Below are 9205 nucleotides of genomic sequence, written 5' to 3' on the forward strand. Positions count from 1 at the left end.
ATATATATATATATATATATATATATATATACACAAATATATATATTATGGTAAGTGAAGTTTGTGAGGACTTCTCCAAAGACTTCATACTGTACAGACTGTCCCCAGAGTTCATGGAATAATTCCTAACTGGTCTGTTCTTTTGAGGGCAGAATTAAATAATGTCTAGGGAGATAACATGGAATATGTTTTATATGGGAAAGTTCCATTACTTGTGTTTTCAGATAACATTAAAATAGAAATGTTTCCACCAGGAAGCCTTCAAAGAAACGTGGAAGGTGAGTAGTAATAATTAGAAGTCAGATTGTTTATACTGAATTATATATTAATTGTAACAGAAAAAAATAAGATTTCTGAAATAATGGTTCTACTTTCCTTTAGGATATTTCCATGTGTATGATTATATTAATTAAATTTACATTCTGATTATAGTTCAGTAGATCATCATGTTGGAGTAAGAATAGAAAAATAAACTATGTGAGAAATAGAGTGTATTTAAAGGAAATTTTTTAGGACTGTGTTTTAATTGAGAGTTCACCATGGTATCTTAAGTCGTGTAACTTAAGTTCAATTCACTTCATTCAGACTTGGAACATAAATACTATTTTAGGCGTAAAACATAGTGTAATACTATTACACTAATGGAACCCATTCCGATCTACCACCAGCCAAAAATCCAGTGTAAGATAGTGATTTTAACAAAGGAATAAAAACGTTTAATTTCCACAAGTTCAGTGCAGACCTGCTGCATGTACGTAAGAATGTTCCACGGATTATTTCACTGCTTTTATTTGCTGCCTGCATGCATGCAGCATAGTCTTCTGGTTGCTGCAGGAACACAAGGAAATTTCATTTGTCAGCAGTACATCAACAGTTTTGGTTCTATTTGCTTTGCATGCAATCTTTGAACTTCTTACTGTTAAAAGGTTACAAATCACTTTCTTCCAATCCCATATTATGTATCATATAGAAGGAGATGGCAAAGCTGTGATGAACACTATAGCTTTTAATTTCTTTTCACGTAACCTTCTATTTTCCTTTTTTTTTTTTTCATAACTCTTGCCAACCCATCTTTTGATAATACCAGACAGGCTGTAGTGCCATTGAATGTGACACCCCTTTTCTCTAGCCTGATGAGCTATTGTGCCATTTGTCACACCAAAAATTAAGGCCTGTGCATACACACGTACAACAGAACACAAGGGTAAGTCAAATAACGATTTGTGATAGCTGCCAATAAACAATTTGCAGGTCAAACTGAAATGTTTTTAGCTACTATTTTGTCGAGGGAGATGGCTGTATAGCCCTTCACATCTGACACCTGGGTCTAAAAATCCTGCACATATGGTTTCTTCAGGAGACATTGTTTGGAGAGATTATTATTCCTGTTTATGAGGACATTTATTTCTTCAGTGCTTCTGGCTGAGACCAGTCATATTTAAACAAGCTAGAGCCGCTAGACAAAACTAAGGGCTATAGGCTATAAGAAGGAACGACGGCAGAGGAGTAAGAGCTAAGTGCACATTGCAAATGCTTTACAATAATGAAAACATACCTTATTTTGTGGACTTCTTTCATCATTCTCAATGAAGACTGGCATAGCTAGGGACTTTGCAGCCATTATGTCCACTATATTTCTGAAAGGAAAACACAATCGTTCAATCTCTCTCCATTCACCAGCGTTCATCACCATCTCTAAACAGATAAACCTTCTGCGCTTCAGATCTCTAAGTGCAGGCTGTGGTGCTTGATGGTGCACTGAATGAAGTACTGCCTTCTACCAAATTAGAAGGTGAAATTCACTTACCGCGTCTTGCCTTTTAAAAACTATATATTAAACAAATGACTCCACTGTCTGCTCTGTACATTTTAGATTTATGGGCAAGGTTTGGTGTGTTATTGTCAAGAAAGAATTTAGCTGATCCAGAAGCAGGCTGTTTACTGTGATATGAAGTGCAGAATTATCATAGCAATGGGAAAAGACAAAGAAAAAAGAGAAATTACTTTGTGAGTGAATTTGATTCTGAGGCTCTGTACCTCTTGTTCAATTCAGCTTAAAAAAAACATTAACTGTACATTGAAAATATGATTTCATTTTGTGCTTAGTATGATAGAATTCCCTCCATTATAAGTTGAGACCTCTATAAACAGGGATTGTTTTCCCCCTCATCCACAAAATAGCCTAGAATAATGGAAAGCTTATGTTGTAGCTGCTTTTTAATGTCTGTAAAGAAAAAAAAAGAAAAGAATTAAAATCTGCAGAAAAAAATGACAGGAGGAAATCAGGGGAAAAAGAACACTGGTGTGTGATTCTGAATGCATTTTTCTTACAGAAACGTGGTCATGTCATAGACTCATAGAATCATTACGATCAGAAAGAGCACTAAGATCCTCTAGTCCAACCACTAACCATCACCACCATGCACACTAAACCACATCCCTAAGTACCACACTTTCACATTTCTTAACTCCTCCAGGAACAGGTGACTTCACCACCTTCCTGGGCAGCCCATTCCAGTGCCCTTCCTCAGCTGACTGTGTGCACAGTGGAATGAGGAGCACATTCCTCCCCTGGGACATCAGCCTGCCCTCCAACTCCACTCAAACAGCATAGCATGTCTGCAGCCCAGGGCTGTCTGCTTGCGTATCTTGGATGTAGTTAGCAAAGCTGTATATTTGGTCTGATGTTTTTGCTAAATTTTCATCATATTAGCAACTTAGAAATCAAAGGGTATCTTGTGTTTTTGTTCTAATTACAATTACAGAAGGATGTTCTTCCCCTACATACAAATGGAAGTGAAAGTATTGCTGATGATGGAGGGGAGGCCTGTTTGCTTTCCTGTCCAACTGAAATTGTCAATGCAACTACTGTAGAAAAATGGCAGTATAAAGTACTGTCTCTAGTGGCATCATTAGGCATGTATTACTGAATGTTATTACTTTTTGAATAACAAATTTTACCTGATTATTACACGTTCAAGTTATTTTCTATTTTGGAACCAAAAGTCTTTGTTAAGAAAAAGGAGCCAATTATTTGGTTTCAGGAGTTTTATTTTAAAAGCACAATGTTATGTGTTGCATTATTATAATAACTCAAAGGATACAGTAACTTGAACTTAAATTGTTTTATGTAGGAAAAATTCTGTGAGACAATGGATATAATTTCATCCATGTATGATTTTATTGGCTCAGATACTTTCCAATCAATGACTGCCTAAGTTAACAGAAAAATATAGTCTCTGAACATATGCATTATGGCTAGGAATTTAGGATGTTGCTGTATAAAAACAGGGTGGGGGGTGGTGAAGAAGGCTAAAGCACTTTTGCACTGGATAAAAGTATTTTGAAAGGTTATAGACTTATAATCTTATATAATTCTCACTTGTAAGAAGTAGAAAATGCTTTATTTATGACTTCACATCTATAAAAAACATGACCATATACTGTTGCATTTAGGAAACAATAGGTTAATTGTAAAGAAAATACAAAAGAAAGCAATATCCTTCACTGCATATCACTATGTAGTGATTTATACTCACTAAGCACTATCTCATAAATACTACATCTATTAAAAAAAAATACAGTTATCCTGAGATCCTCAAATAGAAATCCACAAAAAAAGGACTGCATGAGAAAAAGAAAACAAGAAAGAAATATAGGTTTTCTTTTAAACCACAGACCTTCTGGGACAATTACTGCAGTAATAACAAAAAGAAAAAAGAAAAAAAAAGTTACTTGCTAGTCCAGACATGCTGTGTTTCAGATACAAGAGGTTAGAGCAGACATACATAAACCAGATTTGACAGATGAGAAATCTGAAAATCTGCTGAGAACGTTATTTTTGGCTCTGATATACTCAGAGTAAGAGGCTGAAAATGCCCACTAATCCCAGCCTTCAACACCTAGCTCCAAAAAGTGTCTGGCATGTGACTGAAGCAGAAAGGCAAGCACACACATTTCCAAATATTTTTTACACTTAGTTTTTTTGGAATCCAAGCCTATGAGTTCACACATTTCTATGTAAAAATGCTAAAGCAGAATTACACCAATAGAGATATGCTTAAATGAGAAGGGAAGGCCCTCATTTTTGGAAGAAGTTACGGTACAATGAGAAAGGTTTAAAGTAACACACTTTTCCTTGTAGATGTGATTGGCTAAGATACGCAGTTTTCTATTTGAGGAACTATGCTAATCCCTGATAACTCAAGAAGCTATCAAATTACTCATGAAAATTTTAATTTCAACGTTTATTGTACGGCTTCTTTGGCATGTCACTTTTTCTCCCATAATGAGTATAATTACTTTGTACTATTTTTTTTTCCTCAAAAACATATTTTAGCTACATACTGCCCTGTTTTGATTTGGATACATTCTCTATGTTGCATCAGAGAAAATATACTAGCAACTGCTAGTAGATCTCTTCCATCACTTCCTGCTGTTTCAGCTTTCTGGTGTCGAGATCATGAGCTCAGCCCTCCTACCTAAACCTTCTGTTCAGGTTTTCTCATGCAAGTCACCAGTAGGTTTTCTAAAACCCCGTGGTTCCTATGTGATGGCATCACAGAGGAGGATGTGTTAGCATCTGCTGAAGAAAATGTTGGATTTCAGCAGAGACTGCTGATTTCTCACATTCCTTCCACGGAGATGAGACTTGCTGTCCTATGTCCCAAATCTCCGGTAGGCATTTGCTTCCAAAGGCATCTACTTTCCCATTTTTTTATGTCTTGGTGGATTTCCAGTTCTCACAACCATATGTTAACACAGAGGTTATATCTGAGTTGGAAATTCTTCATTATGTTCTTTTTAACCGACTTTCATATGTTGTTGAGTTAGTTAGTACTTACACTCTTCCTATAATTGACATTTCTTTTTCTTATCTTCACTGGCCGTAGAAGACAAAACAATTCCTGTACTCAAGTAGCAAAATCACAGAGAATTCAGAGATTTTTTTTTTAATTGCTAAACTCATACTAGAAAGATACACTTTTCTTAAATATTTCAAATGTCACCACTAATGCCTTTGATTCAAGGAAAAAGTTACCTTTTTTTTTAATTTATTTACCTATATTTTCTATTTCCTTTTTGTACATTTTTAGCAGTTCAACATATGTGCTCTTATTTCATTCTTCACCAAGTCAGACAAGCACCTATAAGTTGAACTTTTAGCACATCAAAGTGTCATGTGGTTTTAGAAAACTTCTGTGCCTGTTTAGTTTTTAAGCAGGGGTCATTTCACATTTTGTTTCTATGAAAGTAAAAGCTTGGCTACTTTCCCACCCCAAACACAGAAAAGAATAATTTGTAGAATGTTCTATCCTAGCAGAGTTATTGTAAGAAATAAAAATTACATATAAATTTTATTCATTCCCATTGTGGAGGCATTTTAAGCCAACTAATTTCCCTTTCTGAAATATGGAGAAAAACCCGAGCATTTCACAGCTTGCTCAAGCAAACTTGGCCATAAACAACACTAAACTAATCTCTCCAGTTTTGCAGTCAAATTTTAGCAGAGTGAGAGTAAGATGAGATGTGTCACTTCATGTGGATTGTTATCAAGTAACAATGTGAACCTCTGCACAGCATTAGAGCCTAGAAGAAAACAATAACCACCAACAGTAGGCACTATTTTGACACTCACATGTAGGATTAACTTTTGGATACTGTTATTTCACATAAGAGCACTCACCCATTTAATACTCATTACTAACAAGTAAGCAGCAAGAACAGAAGCCAGCAGGCAACAATGGCAGGAGAACACAAAACGAGTGAGCACACAATGATACCAGTTAATTGTTGGCTTATTAATAAATAGCAGAATAAAGGCCAACATTAGAAGTATTTGCCCTGTAGCACTGAGCTGTCTGTAGCACCTTTAACAGCATATTTTCTGTGCATATTGGAGACATGAAGTGGTATTTGTTTGGCAGCTGCTAAGTCTTGACCCAGCGTCTTTGGATTCGGTGATGCAGAGATAATTAATTGAATCTGTCTTCTCAAACCAAGGGAGGGAGGGGGAATAGAAATGGAAAAATATGAACCTAAGTAGAAAAGTAGCAAGGAATAAAAGGAGTGCATGTTTTTAAAGGAAGGAAAGAAATGAAAGACAGGCAGGACAGATGTAAAGTTAAAAATTTTGAAATAAAGTCATCAAATTAAATGCAGGTACCTGTGCGGTGATGGATGCTGAATCTCTATAATTCCCACTGCCTTCTGCAGCAGCTGCTCACACTCAGAATTTCTACTGATTTCACTCAGTTACTGCTGCATGAATGTTGAGAACAGAGTGAAATTAGTACAAGAAATAGAAAGAAAGGTCATGACTTTGTCAGCATTTGCCAATGTTCTTACCTTTAAGGACAAATTTTTATGTACTGTTAGTTCCATTGAGCCTGAGTTATACTTGTAGAAAGTTATGGGCATAAGTTGCTCCAAAAGTAATGCCTCCATTTTATTCCCAAGAAAACTGCAACAGCTACAAAGAGTACAATAACACTATTTTATAGAGCATATTCTCAGCTACAAAATGCATATTTTTTTTTTCCACGATAGTCACCACTGTTAGCCAATTCATGAGGATGAGGATGAACTGATCGAGACACTCTGTTTCATGGTATGAAAGTTGTGCATGGCTGTCCGGAACATAGCTTATCTTTCATGGCAGTAACCACCCACTGCCTCACTGTGCTCACATCCACTCTTTGGTCTCCATAAGTGTTCAGCAAGCATCAGTGAATGTCACTGGGTGCCATTTTTTCCACATGGAGGAATTCAGTGACACACCTTTGTTTCATATGCACTCCCATGTCAGATACCGTTGTGTCAGAGTGCCCCTCTGGTGCCACCTGTTACACGGCAACAGAGTGTAATGGAATTGGTTGGGAAGGTTCAGCCTCTGCTGCCATACCACCATCATCTTCTGCTATGAGACAATAATTTAGGAGGCATTACTTTCAGAGCAGCCCTTGTGGATGACAGAGTACTTAAAACATTTGGATATAAAGTTGCTCCTTTTTCAATTCCTTTGTTTTGCAGCACCATCAGTCTCAATTCTTATATGAGAGCAGGTGTCAAGAAAAGTATTCTTTCTTCAAAGTTTATTTCTCAGTACACTGTCTTTGCTGAACATCATAAACTTGGTCTTCGTGATGGGGAATATAATGCAATAAAAAGTAAAGCAAAAAGCATAACATAAGCATTCAGCATTTATAGTTGAATTATATTTTACATCTGTATTAGCAGAAAATAACATTTAGCATAATTAGGAGTATTTTGCATGACAAAAGATATTTTGATTGGTCTGTAAGCATAAAATCAATCGTATGTTTACAGAGATAAGTCTAGGTGGTAGTGGATTACGGAGGAAGAAATTTGACAGGAGCATTTTCATAGAGTGAGTTTTGATGAGAAAATGAAGATGGTAAATAAAACTCTGAGGAAGGCTTTATATTCTGCTAGAGAAGGCTTGGAAAAGATGAATACTGTCTCAGAACAGATGTGTTTCTGCTGGCTAAAATACTCCTTTGCTACACTACCTTACATCACATCACTTTGAAAGTAACATTACCCAGCAAAAACACCTTACTTGTTTTTCTAGCTTTTGGCAGAATAACTGCATCAGCAGTAGGGGTTTGTTAGCAGGGAAACTGTCGAACTGAAATGACCACATCTTAGAATTACATATTCAGACAAGCTAGAATTTCTAGTCTGCCTTGGATGCAGATGATCTCTTGTAGCAGAGCCAGAGGTTCAAATCTGATTGGGCCAGCTCAGCTAGTTAAGCTCACTGAAGTCCATTAAGTTTACCTGATAAGACTTATAGTCAGATGCTTTTCTGAAAACTGGGGATCCTGATGGATATTTTGTAAGGGAGTTTTGTCTCAAATTCTGTGCTATAAATTGTTCCTTTTCTTTTTGCTACAGATGCTTGTTGCATCTTAGCTTATGAAACTGTATTTTCAAGGCAATGTATAACACAATGCAGAAATGTTTCATCACAAATGCTGTGTATTATACTTTATTACAGTATACATATTTAATTTTGACATAATAAATCAAACAAACTGCTTTTTATTGGACTGTCTCCCAGTAAACTGGCTTAGCTTAATGATACTGAATGGTAATCACTGCTGCTTAGTGGGGTTATATTTTACATAAATTCCTCTTAATAGTGATGTGTATTGTTAGTGCCACATAGTTAAATGATGTTTATCCAACTGTTAAATTCCAAGGGCTATTCATTGAATATACAATATGCCAAATAAAGATTAAGTGTTAAATATTTTTTCTTCTCAGAAGACTTCAGTGAACAGTAGTTTCAGGTAATAGAATGTAAAAATTTTTTTTCAGATTAGAATTTGAAGTACAGTGCAGAAGCAATGGAAAAGGCCTGGTTTTTTTGTTTGTTTGTTTTGTTTTTTTAAAATAAAGCATGTAATAGAGAGCATGTAATACACCATTTTAAGTCTGAAATTTCATTCTTAGCTTTGCTGGCTCTGTTCCTTATGACTTACAAATATGATTTCTTTTTAGATTAAGCTTTTCCTTAAGCTGCTTTGCCAACAAAACTTTTTTGAAACATCAGTGGCTAAAAAAAAAAAAACACCTTTGTGTGTAGGCAGTTGCCCCGTAAGCACTGGGGATAATTTTTCAGTAGGCATTTGATCTTGTTTGAGAGCACTCTTAAGAGATTGCTTTAAAGGCATATGAAACATTTCCTGCATATATAATGGACAGTTTTTAAATCTTATTTCATTTTTGAATTAAACTAAGTGTGGAAAAAAGGATTTTACACTGTGGGCCTTGTGTTTTTGTTAGACAGGCTGAAAAACTAAAGCATGAGGGGGTGCTTAAGGTTTTACCCAAGGTCTGGTAATAAACGCAGTTTGTACAAGTAGTGGAGAAGACAGATTAAAACGCCCACACAGACTGAGTACGAAACATAGAATTCATGGATGTCATTTGTGCTAAGATGCCAGGCAATGAAGAAGGTAACTAAGGCACTCATTATCAAACTATTTAAACAACTGGATGAAGAAGGTAACTAAGGCACTCATTATCAAACTATTTAAACAACTGGGCTACTAAAATGGTGTTTAATCAATGGATATACAGATGGGGGTGTGTGCGCGCGCACACACACACGCACACGCACACACACGCACACACGCACGCACGCACGCACACACACACACACACACACACACAA

General features: G+C 36.1%; 1 protein-coding gene and 1 long non-coding RNA gene across 3 annotated transcripts in view; one reads left to right on the top strand and one right to left on the bottom strand.

Annotated features, from left to right (window-relative positions):
• LOC104910727 overlaps window positions 1-6541 on the bottom strand; it is a 7625-nt gene extending 1084 nt beyond the window's left edge. For both annotated transcript variants that reach the window (XR_004159628.1, XR_004159629.1), the window contains exons 1-2: window positions 6167-6541; window positions 1556-1637 (exon numbers count right to left, since the gene is read on the bottom strand). This is a non-coding gene — a long non-coding RNA (uncharacterized LOC104910727). The remainder of the gene's footprint in view (window positions 1-1555; window positions 1638-6166) is intronic.
• Window positions 1-9205, top strand: part of RAP1GDS1 (Rap1 GTPase-GDP dissociation stimulator 1) — a 57792-nt gene that overhangs the window by 2288 nt on the left and 46299 nt on the right. The gene's annotated exons all lie outside the window — the stretch shown is intronic.

The sequence above is a fragment of the Meleagris gallopavo genome, chromosome 4, assembly GCF_000146605.3.
Source record: "Meleagris gallopavo isolate NT-WF06-2002-E0010 breed Aviagen turkey brand Nicholas breeding stock chromosome 4, Turkey_5.1, whole genome shotgun sequence".
Classification (NCBI taxonomy): Eukaryota; Metazoa; Chordata; class Aves; order Galliformes; family Phasianidae; genus Meleagris; species Meleagris gallopavo.